The sequence below is a fragment of the Marmota monax genome, unplaced genomic scaffold, assembly GCF_021218885.2.
Source record: "Marmota monax isolate L192 unplaced genomic scaffold, Marmota_monax_Labrador192_F-V1.1 WCK01_AAM20220418_F8-fsc00072, whole genome shotgun sequence".
Taxonomy (NCBI): Eukaryota; Metazoa; Chordata; class Mammalia; order Rodentia; family Sciuridae; genus Marmota; species Marmota monax.
In genome coordinates, this window is record NW_026692356.1 from 491,592 (window position 1) to 516,932 (window position 25,341).

The window sequence follows — 25,341 nt, forward strand, 5'->3', positions numbered from 1 at the left end:
TAATGTGTGACAAAGTGCTCTTATTGGAAGGCTTGAGAAGAGGCGCCCGGTGATTAAATGTTCTTATTCATAGTGAGCAGCTCGGCTGTGTTTGGAAGAGCCTGTTATGCTGAGCACAAGGCCCATCAACAACCCAATTAAGAGGAAAGGGAGTGTGGCTGTGAAAAATCAGTGGGTTGTGTTGTTAAAGCTGTCTAGGTTTGGAGCCAAGTGGGGCTTTTCGGGATACAGTTGATAGGAAGCTCTTGTGTATTTTTGTGTGGGATGCCTTCCTGGGGTGGGGTGGAGGGGTTAGATAATGATTGTTTTGCTTCTTTGGGATACCACCTGCAGAAACCTGTTTATTTTAATTGCTTATAGATTACAGAAAGCTGGCCGTACTCTTCTGAGGGGTGATTCTTTGGATGGATCTTGTCCTGTCATGTGATGAAGCTGGCTTGGGATTGCCAACCTGCTAAAGGTTGGGTGAGAGCTGATGGTTGGTTTGGAACTGCTGGTCGTGGTTTTAGTGGATCAATGGGATCTACCTTATTTATTTCTGAAAGAAAAACAACTTGAGCCCTCAGCAAGAAAACTTTGAAAATATCTATTTATACCCTCATTTAAAAATAAATCTTTATTGCCTTGTGAACTCTTTTCCAATTTCTACTATAATTCTGTTTACATATCAAATAAAGAGAACTGATTTCATGTCTTTGTTAGTCCATGGTAGCATTTCTGCGCAGAACTTGGGCATTTTGATACCACGGTGAAGACCTAAGTAGGACAGGTAAGGACCTTTGCTCAGAGGAGTAATGCCACAGCTCAGCAGAGTTGTGTGAACCATCTAGGGGAACCCTCGGACAGCTTCCTAAATGGGGGAAGGTACCCACATGTGCAGGCATGATTGTGTATGTGTGTGCGCGCATGTGCATGTTCACCTACTCAAGAGTATGGGATGCTGCTCACACCTCTAGCTTGTCTCTGTGGTTGTTGATGGGTGTTTCAGACGTGACACTAATGACCCCTACCATCCATGTTATAAAGCCATTGTTTACCCAAGAACCCACCCTTGCCATTTGTGGCACCCTGTCTGGTCTTGTTGTTCCCAGTCTTCTGTGGTACCCAGCAGTACCCAGGGGTCTCTAGAAGGTTGAGATGGAGGATGGAAGGGACAGGAGAAAAAGGTGGGATGGAGAGAGATTTAGGAAGCTCACAAAGAAGAGAAGGTGGTACAAAGCGGCACAAGAACTCCCTTCACTACCTCAGCGGCTGACATTCAGGATAACTGTAGAAAATTGATGCAGCCACAGTAAGGAGAGAGAGAGGACAGAATTTGAGGCCTGGAGGGAATTTTTCCTAAGGTGAAAATGAGCCCAGTTTTCCCGAGAATCACTTGACACATAAGAATTCTCCCCTGTCTTTGCCAGATCCCCAGCTTCAGAAGTGGAACTCCTTTGGTTAAGGAGAGAGACACACAGTGCAGACGGCATGCTTTTCTGCCTGTTTTCTGGAGTGATGCTAAGTGTTGGGGACCCCCTGCAGGGAAGGTGGCACAGCTTTGACTAATCACACAAACAGTAATTTTTTGTTTTCGAATTACAGGGCTCACACCTGGGCCCCCAAAAGCCTCCTTGGGAGGTCATGGCTTGGCGTGAGGATGGTTTCATAAGCAGTGCCCACTAGAGGAAATGATTGTAATTTTGTCTGTCGCCAGAACAAGCAGTTAAATACTTAAAAATCTTGAACAGTGAAATGGGCATCGGTTTATTATCATTTTATTGCTTATAATAACTTTAACTTGCAGTTGCTTAACCAGTGACTGGATGGAAGTTTATCTTCATATTATCTCATAGCGAGGGGGGATCAAAGGAGTATGTAAGAAAAATTACTGGTATGATTAAGTTTATGAAGAAGAGAGTTACCTACTAAGCAAAAAACTCTTTGGGCATCTGTTCCTCCCTAAAGGATGTGTCATGGAGCCCAGCCTAAAGGACCTTCACTTTAATATGTTCAGCTACATCCTGATGATGTTAGAAACACCCGATTTCTCCTGCCACTTCAGGTGACCTGTGTTCTCCACAACCCAGACTGTTCATCAGTTATTGACTCAACGTGTCCCTTCAACAGGAGGTCAGTCGGCAGTGGAACTCTTTTATAGTATTTTGTGGAGGACAACTAACTGTCCTGTCCAGTCTGTGACACTGAGGGGGTTCCCAGGAGGTGGGAGTTTCCATTTTAAAACTGGGAAAGCCCTAAGCAAACCAGGATGAGTCAGCACCCTGTGTGGAGCAAGGGACTGGCCACGAGCTTAAAAAGTATTCCATTTCAAATTGTTAAGCTATTGACCTTCTAGATGTCCCTGAACCTATCTTATATCACAGACTGGCCTTGATGTCCAAGACCCTGCTCCTGCCTGTTGACTCTGTCAGCTCTTGACATGCTCCAGATAGGGAGGGACACCAAAATTGTTCTAGAACACATCCCTTTCTACTTGTCCCCAAGCGTGGACACTTGGGTGGCTCTGTGTTCTTGCTCAGTGGTTTAGACATGGCAAAGTGCCTCAGCAGCTGCCAGTGAGCTTAGACAATAGGACTCCCTCTCCTTTGGCTGTACCCTGGCCTCTGAGCCAAGAGGTCACTACTTTTATCTGTCAGAGGAATAAAGCTTTACAACTAAAACATAAAATAATAATGTATTTCCAAGCCAAAGATTAGATGTCTGCATAACCCTTCCATTTCTAGCATTCTGTGGTCCTCCATGGAGAATTGCTAATTTTCCAAAGGCTTTGAATGGAATGAATCTTTAAAGAACTGGCTGTTCAAATGTTTCTGGTGATAGTGAGAGGTGCTCACTGTGTGGTCCTTTTTATTTTTAGAAAAAGTGTTGGAAAAATCAGGTTATGTTTATTCTGAGTGTCTAGAGGGGATGGTGAGATTGTGTAGTCTAGAAAATGCTGGAGTTGTAAATTATTATAAATGTCTGCTGATTGGGGAGATTCATATCCAAAAGAATCGCAATATATAAGTCAGCCTATAGATTTTCACCTAGTTCATTGCCCAAAAATGTACACATTGGCTGATGAGAATAAACTAAGAAAGAGCATTTGCAGAGAAAGAGAAATATGTTTAACTGTGCTATTCTTTTGTCAGATTTCTTGTTTGTCCCCAGATCCTCTATTTGGAGTACATTTATTTTGGTTGCCTTCATTATACATCTTAATGTGCATTATTTTCCTGTTAGATAAACACATTCAAATTGTAATACTTTCTAGTTTCTATATTAACCAATTTTTTGATGGATTTTCTCTGAGCTATCGCTTCTTTTTAGCCTCCTGATGTTTATTTTCATGAGAATACTGAGTTTTCCACAGGACTATCCCTGTCCTTAAACACAAGGAGGGGTATTGATGGCCAGCATCCACTTAGGTGAAGCTTGCGGCCCCATTTAAATGGGATGACTTTTTATGGCAAACCAGTTGCTCTTTATGAATAACAAGTGCTGCTCCTTGAGAGAGAGAAATCACATTGCCTTGTATCTTAAGAGTGCAGTTCCATAAATATTATTATGCATGATGGAGCAGCATCTTTATTCAACAGAGCAGATATTGTCAACAAAATGAAAGAGTAGAGGAAATGACTTCTAGTGGTTTCCAGCTTTAATTATGAAAAATAAAGTAAAAAAGAGAGTTTACAATTAAAGTGTTTTTGCACAGTGATTTAGTGGTCACCTTTGACTCAAGCATGCATTTGTAATGGGATGAGGGGGGAAACACTTATACCTTTGGTTTTTGTGACTTTTAACTTTTTTTTTTTTTTTTGGTACTGGGGATTGAACTCAGGGGCACTTAACCACTGAGCCACACCACAGCCCTATTTTGTCTTTTATTTAGAGATAGGGTCTCATTGAGTTGCTTAGCATCTCTCTGTTGCTGAGCTTGACTTTGAACTTGCAATCCTCCTGCCTCAGCCTCCCATGCCTCTGGGATTACAGACATTTGCCACTGTGTCTGGCAACACTTTTGTTTTAAGCCACCCACAAGCTGAGCCACTTGGGTGGGGTGGACTCCTTTCTCACGGGGATGCTCATTTGCTAGCCATCTCCAGGCTCACTAAATGAACCACTTGCCTCCACAATGTTCTATTAGAGGTCGTGTTTTAAAGCGTTATTTCTTCTAAATCAAGAAGAAAGTCCCTTATCAAAGCATGCTTACTGTCACCATGCTGAGCACCGTGTCTGCACTGCTTTTTCTAGATGGGAAGACATGATAAAGTTGAAAATAAACACTTTCCCTTGAAAAGTTATAAACTGTGGAGTTTGTGACCAGAGCGTTTGATCTGTCACTATTTAACTTTGTTATTATAATAAAATATGACATGGGTAAAATTCTTTATATTCCCCTGGAAGGGAGTAGTTATTGAAAAGGAGGGTGCTGGAAATAGACTGACAATAGGTTTGGTGGAGGACATAGAAATTCAGTTTGGAACATGTGAGACCTAGTTCTGATAATTCCTCATTTTAGATTATACATGTGTCCTGATGGGTATTTAGAATATGCGTGTCCGTAACTCCCGAATACAGTCTGGGCTGCAGCCAGCAGCGTGAAAGCTGAGGATTCTCAAGCTTCCTCTGTTCATGGCATTCTCTGTACCCACAGTCAGAAATATCTAACCATTGGATTTATTAAGTGGTTAAATTCAAACAACTTATTATTTACAACCCAACAGTTCAGTGACTAATTAAAAATATAATAACACAAATTCAAGGGACAATGTATGTCCTTTTCATTATAAGGTGATAGTTAGGTTTATGTATCAACTTGGCTAGGCTCTGATGCTCAGATATTTGATAAACACCAGTCTGGATATTGCTGAGAAGGTATTATTTAGATGAGATTGATATTTAAGTTAGAAGATTTTGAATAAAGCTGATTACTCTCTAACCCTCCATAATGTGGGTAAGCCTCATCCAAGCACTTGATGGCTTTAAGAGAGGCCAGGTTCAGGTTTCCCGAAGGAAGACAGAACTCTGCCCTGCTTCCAGACTATCTTTTCATTTATGCCCTGATGCCAGCTCTTTCTTGCGTCTATATCCTACTGACCTGCCCAGCAGATTTTGGGTTTGCTAACCTTCACAATTGTGTGAGCCAATTCTTTCTGACCTCCATTCCCCATCCCATTTTACACACATACACACACACACACACACACACACACACACCACCCCTTATGTGGTTCTATGTTTTTGGAGAACCCTAATACACTTCCCAAAGAGATGCATGTATGTATCTGTTGAACACTGGACAACCTCCCAAACCCTGGAATCAGATCGCATACCATTTCTTGTTCCACTTTGATTTTTATGCATAACTGCTTTTTATCATGGCAACCTCTGCAAACCCTGCTTTGCAAAGATGATACCATCAGAAGGAATGTAGATGATCTAATGTTGAAACTGTTGTGATTTAGATTAAATATCTCCCAGAAGCTTATGTGTGAGATAATGCAAGACAGTTCAGAGGTGAAATGATTAGGTTATGAGAGTTTTAACCTAATCAGTGCACTAATTCCCTGATAGGGATTAATTGAGTGGCCACTGTAGGCAGGTAGGTTGTGACTGCAGGAGGTGGGGTTATTGGGGGGCATGCCTTTGGGTTATATATTTTGAGAGCTGAGTTTAGTCTCCCTCTGCTTCCTGTTGTCATGTCCTCAGCTGTCGTCCTCTGCCGCAGTCTCCGCTGGGCACAATTCAGGAGCCACTTGTCAAAAGAAACGAACTTTATTTTTAGAACCACATGCGCCAAACAAAACAGCTCCTCAGGAAAAACCCTCAGAGCCCAACTGTCACCACCGGCTTTCCCCAAGCCTCTCAACCTCCCCCACTCCTCCTGCTCTTGAGGCCCATTGGCTGGGTAGTGTGGGCGGAGCCAAAAAAAGTCCCCCAATGAGCAGCTCCGTAGTCTGAAAGGGCAGGGAAACAGCCCAATGAGCATCACCACAGAGGAGCCAATCAGCTAGAAGTTGCTGGGGCCACTGTGAGCCAATCATCAGCTGGCAGTCTGAAAGTTTGCTGGGACCCCTTCGGCTGTGGCTCTCAACAGTCCTCCACCACACTCTTCCACCATGATGTTCTGCCTCGCTCAGGCTCTGAACGATGGAGTCCACTGTCTCTGGACTGAGACCTCTGAAACCATGAGCCCCAAGTAATCTTTTTCTCCTCTAAGTTGCTCTTGTTGGGTATTTTGGTCACCATGAGGAAAAAGTAACTAAAATACTTCATTTCCCATAAACATTTAAAATATCACATATTGTCTCTGTGAGTTCGCGGTAGCAGTATACAGTTGGTGAACCCAGGGTATAAGTGGCAGCAGTGGGCATGGAGAGTAGATGAGCACCACAGGAGGTGTAGAGATGAACTTCACAGAACATCTGGAAGAAGGAAGAGACGGTGGAAGAGGAGTTTTTGAAAGAAGATTATAACAGAAGACTAGAGACCCGGGGAAAACCCGATACACTATCTGAAAGGAGGGGAAATGCAATTCCAATATGATTCCAATGAAGAAATCATTTTGCATAGGAAAGAAAGTAGGAAGAAGATTCTATAAAGGCTTTCTAATTTGGAGGAGTTAACCATGGTGAGAATATGGCAACAGTCCCACTCTCATCTCTCTTAAAAAAAAATACTCTGTATGTCTTTATCATGTCATGAAAAAATATATTTCCAATCATGAAAGAAGTTGATCTCTAGCTCTCTTGCTAACTCAACCCTGCAAACCTTTTCTTCCCATCATGCACCCTGCTTCCACTCAATTCCATCATTGATCTGTGGACAAAAGGGGAGTGTTGTTTGGGAGAGAGGTTAACAGAAGATGTAACAAAAGAAAATATGTCCATGTTTGCTTTTCTTTAGAAAACTCTCTTTGTATCTGGGAGGTAAGCAATGAAGGGGAGTTACATCAAGTGGTATAAGGAAGCCTCAGGGCAAAAACACAAGGCCCATGTGTCCAGAACAAGGAATAGAAAAGACCTCAGGGGTGGGACGCCCCTAGTGGAGGGTGTGAGAACTGCACTGGTGGCTCAAGCCTGACCGAGCAACTAGGGGTGAGTCTCAGCACAGCCCTTGGACAAGGCCCCAGTGACTAGACACAAGAGGGGCCTCAGCTGACGGTGTGTGGCCCTACTTTCAGAGCTTTAGAATTAACAAGCCAATATTAAATCCATAAGTCTTTGCCAAAGCAGTGTAAGTCTCTTGGCATTTATTGAAATTAATTTCCCTGCAAGAGAATACACATTTCCAGCTTTGTTAACTGTACATTTGAGTAAATGTTTCCAGGAGATAAGTAATGCCCGTATTAATGCTATAACAGTGTGACAAAATGAAAAGGTGGCATAATTAAGCATGTAAAACTCTAGTTTTTTTTTTTTTTTTTTCAATGACTATTCGCTGTAATGAGTTGTTTCATCGGGTAAAAGCAATGATTCCGACGGAATCATGTGGCTGGAATCAGTGAATTTATGTGTATTATAGGAAATGTTACTTGGCATCTATTAAATTTTTATTTTGAGGGGGGAAAAAATAAAATGACGAGGAAGTCATCTTATTCCAAGTCTCCAAGGAGGTTATGTTTTTAATTCCACACCACAGAAAATGCAAGCAAATTTGTAATTACGCTTCATGCATGGATCTCTGAAGAGGAAAAATAAATTGGTACCCATCTACCCAAAAGCCATAAATCAGACATAGAATGGCTAATCACAGATAAAAAAAAAAAGTGTATGCTTGATGCTGATTACTTTCTTCTTGGTCTATTGTAAACAATTAAGAATTTAGATCTTGGGCTGGCAGGGCTGTTTTTGAAGTAAGACTCAAAATCAAAAAGTTTGTTTTAAATTCCCTTAATCCTGGTTAACAGTTTCCATTCCTTTTTGGCTAAGTATTATCATCAGGAGATCCATATTAAATTATAAAAATTGCCTTGAGGCAGTTTTCATAGTACTGTAGCACCTATCCATTTGTGAGAATCATCAGATCTGCAAGAAAGAGCACCATTTTATTCACCGTGTAAAAACAAAACAACTTTCAATAGTGGTCGTCATTAGTTAATATAATAAGATGGGGATGGTTCTAATGGGCCCAGCACCGGATCTCCACTTTCTCACTTTCTCCACTGTCACCCGGGAACATCTTTAAACCCACAGAGAAGAGGTGCAGCTTCTCTAGCAAACAGTATAGCAGTTCCTCAGAAAAACTAAAATTGGAATTACTCTGTGATCTTGCAGTCCACTTCTCAGAAAGATATTTGTACACCCATGTTCACAGAAGCATTGCTCACAACAGTTGAGAGGTGGAATCAACCAATGTGTCCATCAGTGGAAGAATGCAAAAACAAAATGTGAAAGAAAATTCTGACACAGACTGTCACATGAAGGAACCTTGAAAGCTATGCTAAGTGAAATAAGCCAGTCAAAAACAGAAAAATACTGAATGATTCTACCTATAATGATGTACTTAGAATAGTCACTTTTTTAGGGACAGAAAGTATAGTGTTTGTTTGCCAGAAGTTGGGGAAGGCAAAATAGGAAGTTGTTATTTAATGGGTACAGAGTTTTAGTTTTGCAAGATAAAAAGCGCTCTGGTGGTAGATGGGCATGACCATTACGCAATGGTATAGATTCACCTAATGCCCCTGAATTCTACACTTAAAAATGTTTAAAGGCCGAGCAGGTAGCTCAGTGGTAGATTACTCGACTACATTTCAGGAAGTCCTATTTGACCTTAGTACTACACACAACAGAAAGGCAGAGGTTATGATAGTGAATTTGATTGTGTATACATTTTATTGAAATTTAAAAAATACAACTACAGAGGAGTGGGCTCCACCACAGAAGTTCAGCCCATGTGGCCAATAGCAGGGACCCACACTGCAGTGGATTCTGCTCAATAGTGGGGGATGGTCTCTGGAGCAGTTAGACCCAAGTGGTGTGGCCCACGTGGCCAGCTGGGAAAACTGAGTGTTAGGAAAGAGAGAGAGTGGCAATGCAAAGAGTAGGGAGATAAGTCCCAGCAAGGGAGAAGACCTTGCACATGAACTTGGCAAAGGAATCATTTCAGTGGTGGAAATTTCAGGTATTGTGAGTGATTTATGCACATGGAGTAGAAGGGTCTTTAAATCACACTTGTGCTATTGACTTTAAAACTACATGCTATTGGTGTATCTCTGTCACATCTCTACAAAGTACCCAGTCTGTTCTGGGTCTTGTCATGCATGCTGCTCATCAGAATCCTGAAGATAGTGGACATCCACCATCTGCTTGGAATAAAAAAGAAAAAGGAGGGAGGCTAAGAATGAATGAACCATAATTTTCATCCTGGCCCTTTTATCTGTGAAGGGATGGACCTGGCCTCTTGTTTCTTCAAGGACCTGGTCCAGAAATACCTAACTGAACTTTGGACCTAATGGAATGACCTAGGTATTGATTTAATTTATATGAATGCACAGAGAGTTCCTGCACGCCTCAGTTCGTGCAAACCACAGCACACTTGAGGAAGTCTTCTCAAACCATGAGCCATCTCTGACAAGGCTCCATTCCTCCTATTCCCGAGAATTTTAGGGGAATCGATAGTGAGCTCTGGTGTCCTTGCCTACACTCCTACAATTCATTTTGAGTGACCTTTACTTTTCAGTAATAGTTCTTTATTTGTGAAGTGCAGATTGCAAACAGCCTAATCAGCCCTCTGGCTTTTGGTGAGTAGCATTCCATCTGCTTTTTAATGTCATTGTGAAAACCAGCTGTGCTAGGAAGGAAAACGTATTGATCGAATCTTTTTCACACTGGAAGAAAAATTTGTGTGCCATTAAGATTGCCCCAAACTCCAATGGACTTTGAAGCAAATGGCAATATCATCGTGTGTGTGTGTGTGTGTGTGTGTATGTAACTTGAGGTGTTTTTATGCATTTCTTAGTACCTGAAAGCTAATGTACCCTAGTTAATGATAGACTTATGATCAAAAGTGTCTAAAAATCCAGAAGATATGACAATTTTAATAAAGTGAGGCATTAGATATTAGATAAAGAACCACTGTAGGGGCTGGGGATGTGGCTCAAGTGGTACCGTGCTTGCCTGGCATGCGTGTGGCCCGGGTTCGATCCTCAGCACCACATACGAACAAAAATGTTGTGTCTGCCGAGAACTAAAAATAAATAAATAAATAAATATTTTTTTTAAAAAAAAAAGCAAACGCTGGTTAGGGGCTTGCATTTAAAAAAAAAAAAAAAAAAAAAGAACCACTGTAGAAATGGAGAAAAAAATTATAGATACCGAGTTGAGCCCAGGATAGCATGTTAGGAATGACACTTGGATTTTTATCCCCAGACATTGACTCCTTATTTATTTTGAAAACTATTTTTTTCATAATCTTTACACTCTCACAGAGCTTTTTACTTTTTTTTTTTTTTAAAGGTGATGTCAATATTTGTGTTCTGGTCTTGTCAAGTCTTGCAAACTTGTACCTATGTTGTGCTAATTTCTCCACAAGGAGCCCAAGATTATCATATTTTCATAATAATGCTTATACTTGCTTTTCTACAGAGGCTGCTTGGAAGAGCCTTCCCTTCTTAGGTTGGTCATGAACTTGACCTCTCAGAAATGGACTGTGCAGAATTTGAGCTGGGAGAGGTAGAAGCAGATGACCATCTAGGTGCTAGTTGGGTGGGTGCCACCTTTTCTACTTTAAATAATCCAAGAAGTTCTTGTTTCCACATATCAAAGAACAATCCCAAAGCCATCTGGAGTTAATCAGTAAATTAAACGTGAAGCTCAGCTTTCTACCTTGCTTTTATTCTTTTGGTATTTCTTCCTTACATGAGGGGCAATTATTTGCAAGTTCTTGAACGTTTTGTATTGGGGATTTTCTCGTTTTCCTTTCAAGTTTGGAGCTCAGCTCTTTGGTTTTAAGGGGGAAAGGCTCAAGTAGGCTCTTCTTGTTCAGCTCTCTCTACTGGCATCAGTGCCTAGGGTTATGGAATTTCAGAATTATTAGAAGAAATATACAGAAGCAAGAGGAAATGAGAAAGGTGTCTCTGGCTCTGAGTGAGCAGCTAAGAATGAGTGAGAAGGTGTCTTGGTCCCAGCTGTTCATATAGGATGTCTGTCCAGAGAGAATACAGGGCTCTCTCAACCAAGCTCTGGAGAGTTCACAGCCACTAGTCCCTTGTCCCCTCATCATCTGTCTTTTATGCCACAACATGGATAGATCCTCTTAAACCTCTTAGACAAGATTAATTACAAGCAGCCAGTTGATCTTGCAATTTACTTATTTGTCTGGTCTGGCCGTAAGATTAGTGAACATTATGCTCCTGATGCAGAACTGTGGAAAACAGACTAGTAGATATGAGCCCAAAGTTTTGCTTTGCATATGAATATAGATGGACAGGCTGCTATTTGCCTTTCAGGGAGTTGGTGAGGAGAGGAAATTGTAGAAATCCGCTCATTTGCCGATTTCTACTCTAAATTCAGTTTCAGTATTTTGTGATCTTTCTACCCTGAGCTGTTTTCTTGTGTGAGTTTGCATTCTTTGGATTAGATTCTACAGGATTATCCTTGGGGTTCTTTTTCCTTTATCCAGGATTCATAGAATTTTTTGAGCTTACAGGTAGTCAGATGGGCACTGGTGAAATCACTGCCCGCTCTGGTTGGTTATATCTCGGACTTGCCATTGTGACTCTCAGGAACTAGGTGTGTTACTGCCCAGCTCCCTCCCCAACTCATTCTTTTACTCCTTGGTACATTGCTTGAAAAACCCTAACCCTAGAAATATAAGTGGGTATAAACAGACGTTATTTATATAATGTTTGTTATACAGTGTTTACATGTTATGAAAATTGCCTCTAAATTTTAACGATCCTTTTATTAACAAAATGCATTTATTCTGGCAATGGACATTATTTCTTAGATTGGAATTCGGAAGAGACTGTGTAAGAATGAATCCTAGGATGTGGGTTTCTTCCCCTGTCCCTTGCCTGAGTGCTGCCTTTGATCTCTTTCTTTCAGGAGACATCCACTGAAGCTGCTAGTCTTCTTTGGCATCCACTGTCTGTGCTGTGGTTTGGATGTGAGTTGAGTGTGTTTTTGAGTGTGCCCCCTCATGGTTCATGTGTTAGGAGCTTGGTCCTTAGCGTGGCAGTGTTGAGAGATGGTGGGGCCTTTAAGGGCTGAGGTCTAGTAAGAGGTCACAAAATTAGCTCCTTTCTGCACTCTGGCTTCCTGTCTTGTCCCACACTCATGTTTCCACCATAATACCATCTGCCATGAAGTGACACAGGCAGGAGAACCCTGACTAGAACCAACACCAAGCTATTTGAACTTTCAGCCTCTAGGATTGTGAGTTAAATAAACCTCTGTTCTTTATAAAGTACCCAGCCTCAGACATTTTGTTATAGTTACTGAAAATTGGCTTATAAAGTCTGCTGATATCATTCAGAATTGCTTTTTTCCCAAGTGTCCTTAGGAGGGCTGACAGATCCAGATCCCAGGCCAGCTCAAGTAATTCTAATGGAATATCATTATTCTTTCTCTTAGACCCATCAACCCAGAATGAACAGAGAATACCATTTCCAACCCCCTCAATGACTTACCCTGCCTCCTCCTCAGATTTATTTCTCATGTCATCTGTGCTTTTAAGAGAGATGCTTCTCTTTCTCAATGGACACTTCCATTGGTTTGAAGGGAAAAACCCTCTTTGGGAATACCAAATAATTGTGTTATTTTGTTTTGTTTTGTTTTAAATTTAACTCATACTGCATGCAGTCTTGTTTCATTTACATGTGACATTGTTAATGAAAGAGCATGTTCTCTAGCTAAATAATTTCATGAAAATTACCTATTGTATACTTAAAGCTATTTATTTCAAGGATATTGCATGACAGTTAAATTTTTTTGGTTTTACTTCATCTAGTATATATCATTGAATTGTAGAGTTTAAGGGAAACGTGAACATAAAACCATCACTGTTGGTTTTTAAGGTGGGAAATATAGAGGCAAACTTGTATCCCCTGTGAATGACATAGAGATGAGAGGGGGGCAGTAGAGAAAGGAAGATACTGAGTAGGTCAGACATTTGGGACTTAGTATCTGGTAGAAGTATTGGCTAACTTAAGAGCAGGAAAACCACAATTCATAGGTATATACATTTGGTGGACTTGAGGGTGAGAAGATGTGATTGTATTTGTCTATTAATAACACATGAGGGAGGTGATCAGAAGAGAGAAGAGGATAAGCCAGGCATGGTGGTACATGCCTTTGATACCAGCTGCTCATGGACCGAGGCAGGAGGCTCACAAGTCCCAGGCCAGCCTGGGCAACTCAGCGAGACCCTGTCTCAGAATTATAAAAAGGACTGGGGATGTTGGTCTGTGATAAAGTGCCCTTGGATTCACTCTCCTGTTCTGCAAACAAAGATAAAAAGAAGAAGGAGGAAAAGAATGTTGGAAATTTGAGGAAAGAGGAAAAGCTATTAGGATTATCATCCAGGAAGAATAAAAAATAATACAACTAGGAAAATATTTTTAAAAAATCATCTAAAGTTGAGTGCCAATTTGAGGTTTGGGATAGTGAATTTAAGGAAAGAGCATTACGCACTTTTGGGGGGCTTTTATCCTTCTAGCAATTTTAACTGCTTAATTGTGAATGGTGTGTTGGGTTGAACCCATGCTGTTTCCAATGGTAGGCGAGAGAGGCAAGATAGAATCTAAGACGTGGAGGACAGAGAGCACATGATCAGAATTATCAAAGGATAAGGTCCCTGTGGGTCAAGGGATTATTGGAAAGTAGGAGCTGGGTTAGTGTTTTTGTGTGGTTTTAATCTTTATGCCTTCAATTTGTACATAGTCTAAGTTATACTCTTAAATAGACAACTGTCCTCAGGACAAATGGTGGAGAGTATTGTCTGTGGGCCCAATAGTCAAATTCCCACATCAGGATTTTCATTTAATAGACTATTGCATTAGTCAGTGTTATGGTTTAGATGTGAGATGTCCCCCAAAAGTTCATATGGAAGACAATGCAACAAAGTTTGGACAATGCAAGAGATGGTTGGGTTTTAAGAGTGTTCACCTAAACAGTGCCTTAATTCTCTGATAGGAGTTAACTGGATGATAACTGAGGCAGGTAGGGTGTTGCTGGAGGAAGTGGGTCCTGGGGACATAACTTTGGGATATAGATTTTGTCCCTGTAAGAGCAGGAGCTGTCTCTGCTTCCTGGTGTGATGTCCTTAGCCACTTTCCTCTGCTACCATTTTTCACCATGATGTCCTACCTCACCTCGAGCCCCAAGGAATGGAACTGGCTGTCTATGGATTGAGGCTCTGAAACCAAAATTGTCAGCTTTTTTTGCCACTGTGACTAAAATACCTGACAACAACAACTTAGAGAGGGAAAATTTAGTTAGAGCTCATGGTTTCAGATATTCAGTCCAAGGACAACTGATTTCATTGCTATGGGACCAAGATGAGGCAGAACATCATGGCAGAAGGGCATGATAGAGGTAATCTGCTCAGCTCATGGAAGTTGGGAAGTAGAGAGAGGATATGTGAGGAGCCAGGGACAAAATACAACCCCCAAAGCCTGCCCCCAGTGATCTACTTCCTCCCCATGTGCCTACAGTTACTCCCCAGTAGTCCATTCAAATTAGTAATCCACCAAATGGATTAATCCATTGATGAGGTTACAGTTTTCATAACAATATCATTTCACCTCTGAACATTGCCACATTGCCTAACATAGGAGCTTTTGGGGTACATTAAAGACTCAAACCATAACAGCTATGTTAATACTTGGATGATGATAGAAGATTTTTGTTGCTTTTATTCAATTTGGGGTTATCAACTAACAATGAAAAAAGAGAAAAAAAGCTTAGCTCTTCTTTAAAGTTTTTTACTCTAAAACTGTCCCTTTTAAAAATTTTCTTTTTTAAACTGATTTTATAACTTACCAATGAATCACGAATAAAGGTGAAAATTAATATTTAGTTCTCTAGAAATAAAAATTTAAAAGGAAATTACATTCATTGTGGAAAATTCAGAGAGTTTAAGAAAACATTTTTTTTTAAAACCCTATCCTCCAGATACAAATGCCTTTCCATTTTTAGGCATATTTTTAATAGTTTATGTTACTTTATGTTTTTTTAATGGTTGCAAGATATTTGTGTTGAGTCTCAAAATACACGAAATTATTATTTTCTTATGATACAGTGTAGATTCTTTTCACTTTTATGATATGAATAACTTTGAAAGGCACCCCAGCAAGATACTATCAAACTGTAGGTGTACCAATTGAGAAGACCATGACCTATCATGCTAAGGCTTAGTTTGAAGCCATGTTTCCATTTCAGAATGTTCCAGAACTATCTGGAAGAAAGTACCATTAGGAGTACTTTGGATACCTGGAAAAGAAAAAGAATCTTCTTACCCAATTTTTACTTCTTTATCTTTTTCATCAAGCCCCTTCATTAATCGAGTAGTTGAATCAATGTGTGAAGGTTCCAAGTTGGAAAAGTTCTTGTAAGCTACCATTTTATTCACTGTATCTCCTAAGATTATTCATTTCACTCAGGATTTTGAAGTTAACATAGAGATTATCTTAAATCCCAAATATATCATTTGCTTCCTTTCTCTTGTTACCCCTTAAATATGAAAACAATGACTATTTTTTTAATGTCAGTGACAGAATACTTAGTTCTAGTTTATGAAATACAGATTTTTTTGGTAGCCTCGTTTGAGAATAACTGACAAAAGTTCCTGAGGAAATAGGTATCCCAGTTACATAATTCATTTTTTCCAGTGTACTCTAACATTTCTTGAATCTAAAGGTGTGAAAAACATGGTTACAGAAAACAAATACATGTGCATGGTTCTGTGTTAGAAAATGTCTTGCTTCTTGATGTGTCAGTTACGTATTATCTCAAACAAAGAAGGATTTTCCTTCTTTATGTGTTTATATTGTTTCAATGAGGCTATCTACTAAAGATTTGTGACATTCTTCTTTTGACAATGAATGGAAATCTAAATTTCTTTTGGACACTTTCACAGCTGAATGAGTTAATACTAGCCCTTTTAAATCCTTATACACAAGAAAAGTAGAGTTGGAAGTAAAATGGTATTTTGATGATAACTAGGAAAGAAAAATTATATGAACAGGGTTGTAAATGGTGCTCAATAATTTAGACAGAGAAAGATGGCAAACTGTTACCTATACTGGAAGTGTTTTATGCATACCATTTTTGATTTTGCTTTTGGTTGAGTTATTGCTTCTTGGTATTTTTGAAAGACAGCATAAGATATTTGGTTTTGATTTGTTTTCTGAAAGATATGATATAAAGTGCAAACTCATCAGATTTATATGAGAAGGGATGCAAGCCAGTTATAGTCTTCTATATTGGTATTATTTATTCTTTGGCAAGAACTAGCTTGGGTATTGTCAGCATTTTAGAAAACTACCTCATAAGTGCAGCCTTCACAAATCAAAAGATACCAAGTACAGCTGTTTAAGAAATGTAAGTTTAGTGGGCTGGCTTCACTGCAATACCCAGACCAATTATGGCATATTGTGTAAATGAGATGTTGGAGAATTTCTCCCAAATCATGATTACCTATTGGATCTATTATTTACTTATTTGTGTATTTAGGTCCTAGGGATGGAACCCAGAGTCTTGTGCATGCTAGGTAAGCTCTTCCACTGGGCTGTACTCCCATCCCCCTACTGATATGTGTTCCTGCTATTTTATTGATTAACTAAAAGTGCCCTGTTGGTCTAAATTTAAGGAAACTATTCATTGAGTCCTAATACCTTTCAATACCCATTGAGACATGTGGTTTTGTTTTTATTCCCATTAACTAACCAGGGGAAATAAAGGCACAACGATTCATGCAATTTGCGCAGGATCACAGCTAACAAATGGCAGAGCAGGATTTAAACTCTACTTCTAGACAGTGTAACCTTGAGTCTGTTTCCTTGTGAGTTCCAGTTTTCTTCATGGGCTCCGTACAGTAATGGCAAACCTTCTTCCAGAGGCTGAATGTGAATGTTACCTTTGTGTGTGATACTTTTTGTTGATTATGAAGAGAGTGTCACAAGGAATTTGAACAGGTTTGGAAAATCAACCGTTAGCAAAAAAAAAAAAAAATCATAATGAAAGAGTCTAGAGAGATGTACAAAGCCAGCACTATGTTATGGGCTTGCCTAAATTATAGGAAATAAGGAGGAAATGGGACAAAGAACTTTCTATCCTTGATTTGTCTGATGCATAACTTACCCACAATTCAAAAATATGGCCTGTTTAAGAATAGGAAGGTACTTAAAAAGTAAAGATGTTACCCTTTGCAATTTTTTTTTTTTAGCCTTTAAGAGGACATAAAAGGAAATCATTGGGCAGAGAGTTTATAGGTTTTGAAAGCAAAAAACAAATTAAAAAGCAAAGGGAACCCTTTCAAGGACTTTTGATGTAAATCTTTGATTTATGAGAAGCTGTTGGGTAGGTCTCTTGATCATCTGACCAAGCCTTAGACCTTGAAGGTATCATTGCCCTTTTCTACATTATAGAATGAAATAAACTCTTAGAGAAACCATAGGGACATTTTATTTGGCATTTTGGTGCTGGGGATCGAACCTAGGGCCTCGTGCGTGGTAAGCAAACATTCAGATATCCATGAGCTACATTCCCAACCTCATTAGGGATATTTTAAAGAAAACCAAAGGAGCCACTAGGATGTCGGTCCTATCCAAAATTAAATATTACAAATGTAGAAGTTGGATAAGTATCTCATGACAAATAATGTGAGTATTTTGTAGTATCTTCAAAAGCTGCAGATCAGCATGGTTCATGAAGTCGAAATGATGGATGCAGCTCTCAGGTATTTAAGAGGAAGCTATCAATGTAGAGATTGGATAGAAAAAGACATGGGGGGGGGCATGCCTTCAAGAAATGCCAGTTTAGGAAGGAATGGAAAAGCCATTCTGACTTCAGGTAGGGAAGGTAGGAGGAAACCCAGCATGCTGAACAGAGAGCTGCTTGAATAGCTGAGACAGGAACAAGAATGTCACACCAAAGCAGGGGATGGCATCGGGCCAAGGAGGAACACAAAGCAGCAGCAGAAGCGGAAAGTTGGGAAGCTCAAACAGGAAATGAGAAGCAACTCTCAACACACATCAAAGGAAACATTCTTTAAATACATCAGAAACAACAGGACAGACAAATGTAGTTTCTCTGCTAAGCAGAAGAGGATTTGGTTTTAAATGACGTCTGTAGGTCAGTTTGTCTATCCCCGCCCCGCAAAAAAAAAAACAAAATATCTTTGTTTTAAAGGAATCTGGTAGTGCTGACTGGGAATTGGAGGAGTCCACAAAATTATTAAAAGAACTGGCAAAAAGGTGGTTTTAGCAGACAGTTTGGATTAATGTCTGTAAGTCCCAGTGACTTCTCCATCAGGATACTGGAATACTTATTTTGAATGATAACCTCACAGTGCACCAGTCAAAGAGAGAATATAGAACCTAGGAAAGGAGCAACATGCCATTTCTATGTCATATGGAATGAAGAATAGCCTTGAAATGACAAATTTGAAAAACTTTATGACCTGGAAGAAAATGTGGTGGTGGTAGTGGGGAAGAGTAACAGATATCAAGTAGGTATGTATCATCTATTTCCAAAATTGATTTGGAAATACTTTGCAGGCTGGTAGGTAGCAGGTATAACCAATGTGGTCTGAAAGACATCAGAGCTTGTCAAAATAGTGCAGTTTCTCTCTCTCTCTCTGTGACAGAATGGTGGCCCATAGATTGTGGGAAGTGAATGATGCAATTTAGTTTGATTTTAGAAAAGCTGCTGAATCTGGGCCACAAGTCACACCTATCAGACCCCAAAGAAATGATTATTTTTCACTATACAGCTCCTCAAGGTGCTCCCTCATTGGAGAATATTGAAATAATGTTTAAAATTAGGAGTTAATGGTCATAATGGAGTGGGTAAAAGGGGCCATATCAACAAATGCTGTGTAATTAGTAGTAACTGCTCCAAGACTTATTGAAAATATCCAATAATCAGCAAGATATGCAGGAAACATAGAAAATGACTAGATTGGTGACAGATGTAGGGGGAGATTTATCATTGGTCAAAATGATTGTGGTCGTTGAAAGACATGATTGAAAACCGAGTAGTAGATGGTAATATCAAGGGCAGAAGCAGGGACTCTATAGAGTACCTATCTTTTGTGTGAAGAATATGAATGAATGAATGAATGAATGAATGAATGAATGAATGTTTGAAAGGAATACAATTTGAGGCAATCTGATAGTTGTTTTTTTTTTTTTTTCCTTTTTCCAAAAGTAGTATTGAGTTAGGTTTTTTTGCTGAGTCCTTTCTGGACCAGCTTAGAGGCCAGCTGCACTCTAAGTAGAGTTAAGAGAAGACCTTGTTAGTATATAGCTCAAAATCACCATATGATTTCCAAGGTTAAGGAACAAAACACATTGTACTAAGCACATGTTACAACCTAAGTGAAGCAAGAATCTAGTCTTAGCTCCACAATGGAGTGATTGTGGATACTGAAAAAGCCTTGAGGATAGTTAAAAGGTTGGGAAAAATAAGACTTCCAGCCCAAGCGAAACTTGACTTTGGTGTGGAAGAATGTTGAGAGATAAGTTGTTCATGCTAAGTATGCAAAGAACTCCTAAAAGCACATTGGTGACAGCTGTTCTGCTTTTCTTTTGATGACAAAGAGGGCAAAGGCTTAACTGCATAAAGGATTTGAAATAGATTTAAAAGAAGATAGTCTGTTCCTAAACATTGAGATAAGTTAGTGAGGGAGAATGTGGGCCTCCTTCTAAGGAATCTTTAAAATTATAAGTAATATTTTTTGTGTGTGTGTAGGAATACATGTTGTATATTTATGAAATGTTTGAATTTGGACTAAAAAAATCATGGAGATGAACTTTCAACTACATGTCAAAAATTGTATTTGTTTTGAAGGACTTAATCTGTACGAAAGTTTTAATTGGCACTTTTCTTCTTCCTACCACAACTGTGTGCTCAGCTCTCTTCTAATTGCCATGTAACTCCTTCACAGTAATGCTTGTGGACTTTTATTATATATGCTTGGTTAATTAGCAATCTCCTTGGGACCTCTCAGCTCTGTAAATGGACTTTTGTGTGTGTCTGTGTGTGTGTGTGTGTGTGTGTGTGTGTGTGTGGAGCTGGAGATTGAACCCAGGGTCTTGTGCATGCGAGGCAAGCACTCTACCAACTGAGCTATATTCCCAGCCCCTGTAAATAGATCATTTCTCTCCTGCTCATCATTGTAATTCCAGGTCCAACACAGTATCTGGCACATAGTTGTAACATGGAAAAATGAATGATGGACATTGAAAGAAGTGTGGCACAGAAGGCTGAAGGTTTAAAAGTTTGTCATTTTAGGAATTATTTAAACAGACTAGAAGGTCACTGAAATGTATTTCCGGATATTTGTCATGTTCTTCAAGGCTTACGACTGCTAGAAATACATGTCAGTTGAACCTAAGAGCTCCATCTCTAACCATCTCCTTTTGAAATCTAAATGAAATTCATACAAAAACTTGTATGTGGATGTTCACAGTGGTGATATGCATAATAACCAAGAAATGGAAACTCAGATGTCCATCAGCTGATAAATTTGATAGACAAAATGTGGTATGTGCAAACAGTGGTACTGTTATGACATGGATTAATCTTGAAAACATTATGCAGTGTGAACTAAGCCAGTCTCAGAGGACCACCTATTATGACTTTGTTTATAAGAAACATCCGGAACAGACACATCCAGAGATACAAGGTAGACTGGTAGTTGCGAGGGTGGTAAATTACATTTTACTTACATTTTACAGACTTACTACCAGTAAATCTGTTAAAAACATTCCACAATAGATTGCCAAGATGGCACAACCCTGTGAATAGCCTAAAAGCTATTGAATTCTGCACTTTAGGTAGGTACATTCATAGGGGTCACCTGGCACCACAGTGAGATGCCTCTGGCAAGAAAAGAACCCAAAGACCATGGAGTTTTCTATAAAACAAGCCTGTGATACTACCGTTTCTCCTTCTAATGTGTGCAGACCTCCTAATCTTGCACTTCACATGTTAGATATTAAGTGCCTTTTTCTGTGTTTATCTTGCCCTTCCCAACATGAACTGAGTTCTGTGATTCCATCTTGGTCACAGCTGTGTCTGTGGTGATTTGCCCAAGACTTGGCACTTGGTAGGAGGACCACAGGTGTGTGCTGCATTATCTGTATTTAAATATGAAGGCCTGGAAAGGTTTATTTAAAGAAAGAGTGTAGACTGTGAGCTTTACAGAGTTGCTTGCTAAAGAAAGGATTTTAAAAAAATTAATATTCAAATTATTTTCAACAAGGGTGCCAAGACCACTCTTGGGGTCAGAATGGTGTCTTTAACAAATGTTCTTGGAAAAACTGGATATCTATATGCAAAAGAATAAAGATGGATACTCACCTTACACTGTATGTACAAATAAACTCAAAATGGATCTAAGAACTAAATATAAGATCTAAAACTGTAAAACTCTTAGGAGAAAATGGGGAAAGTTTCATGATACTAAGTTTACAGTGGTTTTCTGGATATGACACCAAAGCACAGGCAACATAGTTAGGTATGGTGTTACACATCTGTAATCCTAGTAGTTTGGGAGACTGAGGCAGGAGGATGGCAAATTCAAAGCCAGCCTCAGCAACTTAGCAAGGCCCTCAGCAACATAGGGAGACCCTGTCTCAAAATAAAAAATAAAAAGGGTCGAGGATGTGGCTCAGTGGTTAAGCACCTCTGGGTTCAATCTCTGGTAACAAACAAACAAAAAACAGAGTTCTGGGGATGCATGGTGGTGATGGTTGTATAATAGTATGAATGTACTTAATTAAGGCCATTGAATTATACATATAAAAATAAAGTGGTGAATTTTATGTTATATATTTTTAACCACAATAAAAAATTATTGTTTTTAAATAAAGGTATTTACTTTGATAAATAGAATTGGCTAAAAAAGTCCTTCCCACCAGTCCCAGCCTAAATATGCTCAATTGCTGCTTCTAGACCACAGCCACAGTAAGCATTTTCTTACCTTCATTGTCTAACAACTTGTCCTTCAGATTACTGATCGAGCCAGACAGTAATTTACAAAATTTTCAATAGTACTGAAAACACTCTTGAAAAACCTGGAACTGAGTGTGTGTCATCGGGCCAAACTCTATGAGCTTTCACAATATTGTGTTTGGTATTGTTATTGGTGATTTACTAATTTTCATACTAATTATTTGAAACAGCACCTTAAAAATAAATTTACAGCTGGGTGCAGTGGCACATGCCTCTAATCCCAGAGACTCGGGAGGCTGAGGCAGGAAGATTGTGAATTCAAAGCCAGCCTCAGCAAAAGTAAGGCGCTAAGCAACTCAGTGAGACCCTGTCTCTAAATAAAATACAAAATAGGGCTGGGGATGTGGCTCAGTGGTTGAATGCCCCTGAGTTCAATCTCCAGTACCCCCCAAAATAGAGACATATATATATATATATATTATATTACATATAGAGTATATATATATATATATATATATATATATATATATGTATGTATTTTACAGAAATCGTATCTTTGAAAGATATTACTGTCTCATGAGCAGTTTCATAGTAAAGCCTGAAGACTTTCTGATAATGATGGAATACAAATTTGGTGCTTCAAAAGGGGTCTGAGAAATGGATGCTGGAACAAGTGATTTCTTCTGTGACATGTGGCTTGACCATCTTAGGTTGGATTCCTGTACATACCTCACTTCATGAAAGCATGACAAATAGCGTTTTGTTAGTCTGCACATTTAGCTTTAGACTATTCCCTCAACATTTTGCCAATAATACATGGGACGTTGTAATCTCTCAAAATGTTTTCTAAATTAAGCACGCATCTGTAGTCTGGAAGGCAACCAAAAAGTGTTCTGTCTAGCGTGTGTCTCCATGTCCTACCAGCCTTCCCCTTGAGTCTTTTTGTTGCCAAAAGTTCTGAGTAATCTATATCCTGATAGGTACTCTAAAGAGGCTGGAAGAGCTATTCTGTTCTCAAAGCCCTGATAGAGAATCCTCACCTATATGTATGCAGTCATCCCTGTGTGTCTGTGAATCCCTCATCCGTAGGTTCAACCAACTGTGGATTAAAATTTTTCAGAAAAAACTCCACCTGTACTGAACATAATTTTTTTCTTATTATTCCCCAAACAATACAATCTACCAGCCATTTACTTAGCATTTACACTGAATTATGCATTATGAGTCATCTGAGATGATTTAATGTGTATTAGAAGCTGTGTATAGGCTATATGCAAACACCATGCCATTTTTGGTAAGAAACTTGAGCACCTGTGAATTTTGGTATTTCTGGGATTTGGACTCAATCCAATGTAGACATCAAGGAATGATTGTACTTTAGGAGTTGCCTGGTATCTGGAGATGGCTTTTGCTTGTCCTCTGCAGAATACCAAAAATCCCTTTATGGGGGATCTTGACCTTAATCAACCCTCTCAGTCCTAGTCTCTCAATCCTGAAGGCTGACACATAAATGGCCCTAAAATGAATAACATCAATTCCCCTTACTTCTGGAGGACTGACAGACAGTCCCCCAGGTCCTATAGCAATTAGACAACCTGGAGAGAGCCTCATGAAAGTATTCATGCATCCAAGCTGGACTGGATTTAATCCTTAAAAGCTTTTTTTAAGAAGCTGAGCGTATTTTACAATTCTGACCTTGACACCCAAGGAATGCCTCTCTGTCTAACCTAAAACTTGTTTTAAATAGATTTGTTTTGCACATAATACGAATTTGTTTTTTCCTCATTCTAGAATTAACACATTTTCCTTTAAAAAGATTGTCAAATGGAGTCATTTTAAGTTTATTTCCTCCAGTTCTTTTCTTGTGACTAAAAATTCTAGACAGAATCAATTCTCATAAAATAGATGACTCTTAAGAAAGCATAATTTCAGCTGGGTGCAGTGCTGCATGCCTGTAATCCCAATGATTTGGGAGGCCAAGGCAGGATGACCACAAGTTCAAGACCGGTCTCGGCAACTCAGCGATACCTTGTCTCAGAATAAAAATTGAAAGGACTGAGGATGTGGCTTGGAAGTAAAGCATCCCTGGGTTCAATCCGAAGTACCAGTACATACACACATACATACATAAAAACATAATTTCATTTTAACACAATTATGTTCAAACTGTTTTATAGGAGGATATACATATATAAAGTAAAGCAAAGTCAGGAATAAATTTCATGTTAGATGGGGAAGGAAAACTTTGAGTCAAACTGACTCACATTAAAATCCTACCAATATTTTTAAAAAATATTTTTTAGCTGTAGATGGACACTATATCTTTATTTTTTTTAATGTTGTTTTGAGAATTGAACCCAGTGCCTCACACATGCTAGGCAAGTACTCTACCACCAAGCCACAACCCCACCCCCTAAATCCTACCAATATGTTTAGGCAAGATTTTGAACCTTGGTTTCCTAATCTCTAAAACTGACAACATCATATTTCTCTCAGTGTTAATATGTGGATTGCATAAACCCTATACATAGAAGAACCTGATAAGTATCTTGTACACATAGCAGCTTTTCAAATAATGATCTCTTCTTCATTCCATCTTCTCTCTTTTTTTTTCTGTTTACCCCCCTACACACTTAATGTTATAAATTTTTGCTTTTTTTTTTTTTTTTTTTTTGTGTGTGTGTGTGTGTGAAGCTGTGGATTAAAGCCAGGCCCTTGCACATTGTTAGGCAAGCACTCTACCACTGAACTAGATCCCTAGCCCTTGGATATCTCTCTTTTCTTAAAAATTTGTTTAATTAGTTACACATGACAGTACAGTGACCTTGACATCATACATTTGAATCAGATGGGATATAATATCTCATTTTTCTGAGTATACAGGTTGCAGAATCACATTGGTCATGCATTCACATATATATACACAATAATAACAATGTCTGCTTCTCTTTATATCAGCACAGAAAATGTTTTACCTTTGGGTCATAATTATTGCACATCAATCATTTAATATATATTTTTTTCTTTTGGACATTGCCAGCCAGCCAGTTTTTGACCATTTAAGTCGATCTTCATTTACAGTTCTTTAGTTATTATTTAATTTCAATATACAGAAAATTAGCCTTCTAAATGGAAGGAAGTCCCATGCCATCCTTTGTAAATGGTTTACTTTTCTTAGTGTCAGCTTCCCTTGTTGGGCTCTTGGCCTTAACTTTACAAAGACCTGTTCAATCAG

At 39.1% G+C, this 25,341-nt stretch overlaps 1 protein-coding gene across 20 annotated transcripts in view; it reads left to right on the plus strand.

Moving 5' to 3' along the window:
• Kiaa1217 (KIAA1217 ortholog) overlaps positions 1–25,341 on the plus strand; it is a 417,045-nt gene that overhangs the window by 203,789 nt on the left and 187,915 nt on the right. The gene's annotated exons all lie outside the window — the stretch shown is intronic.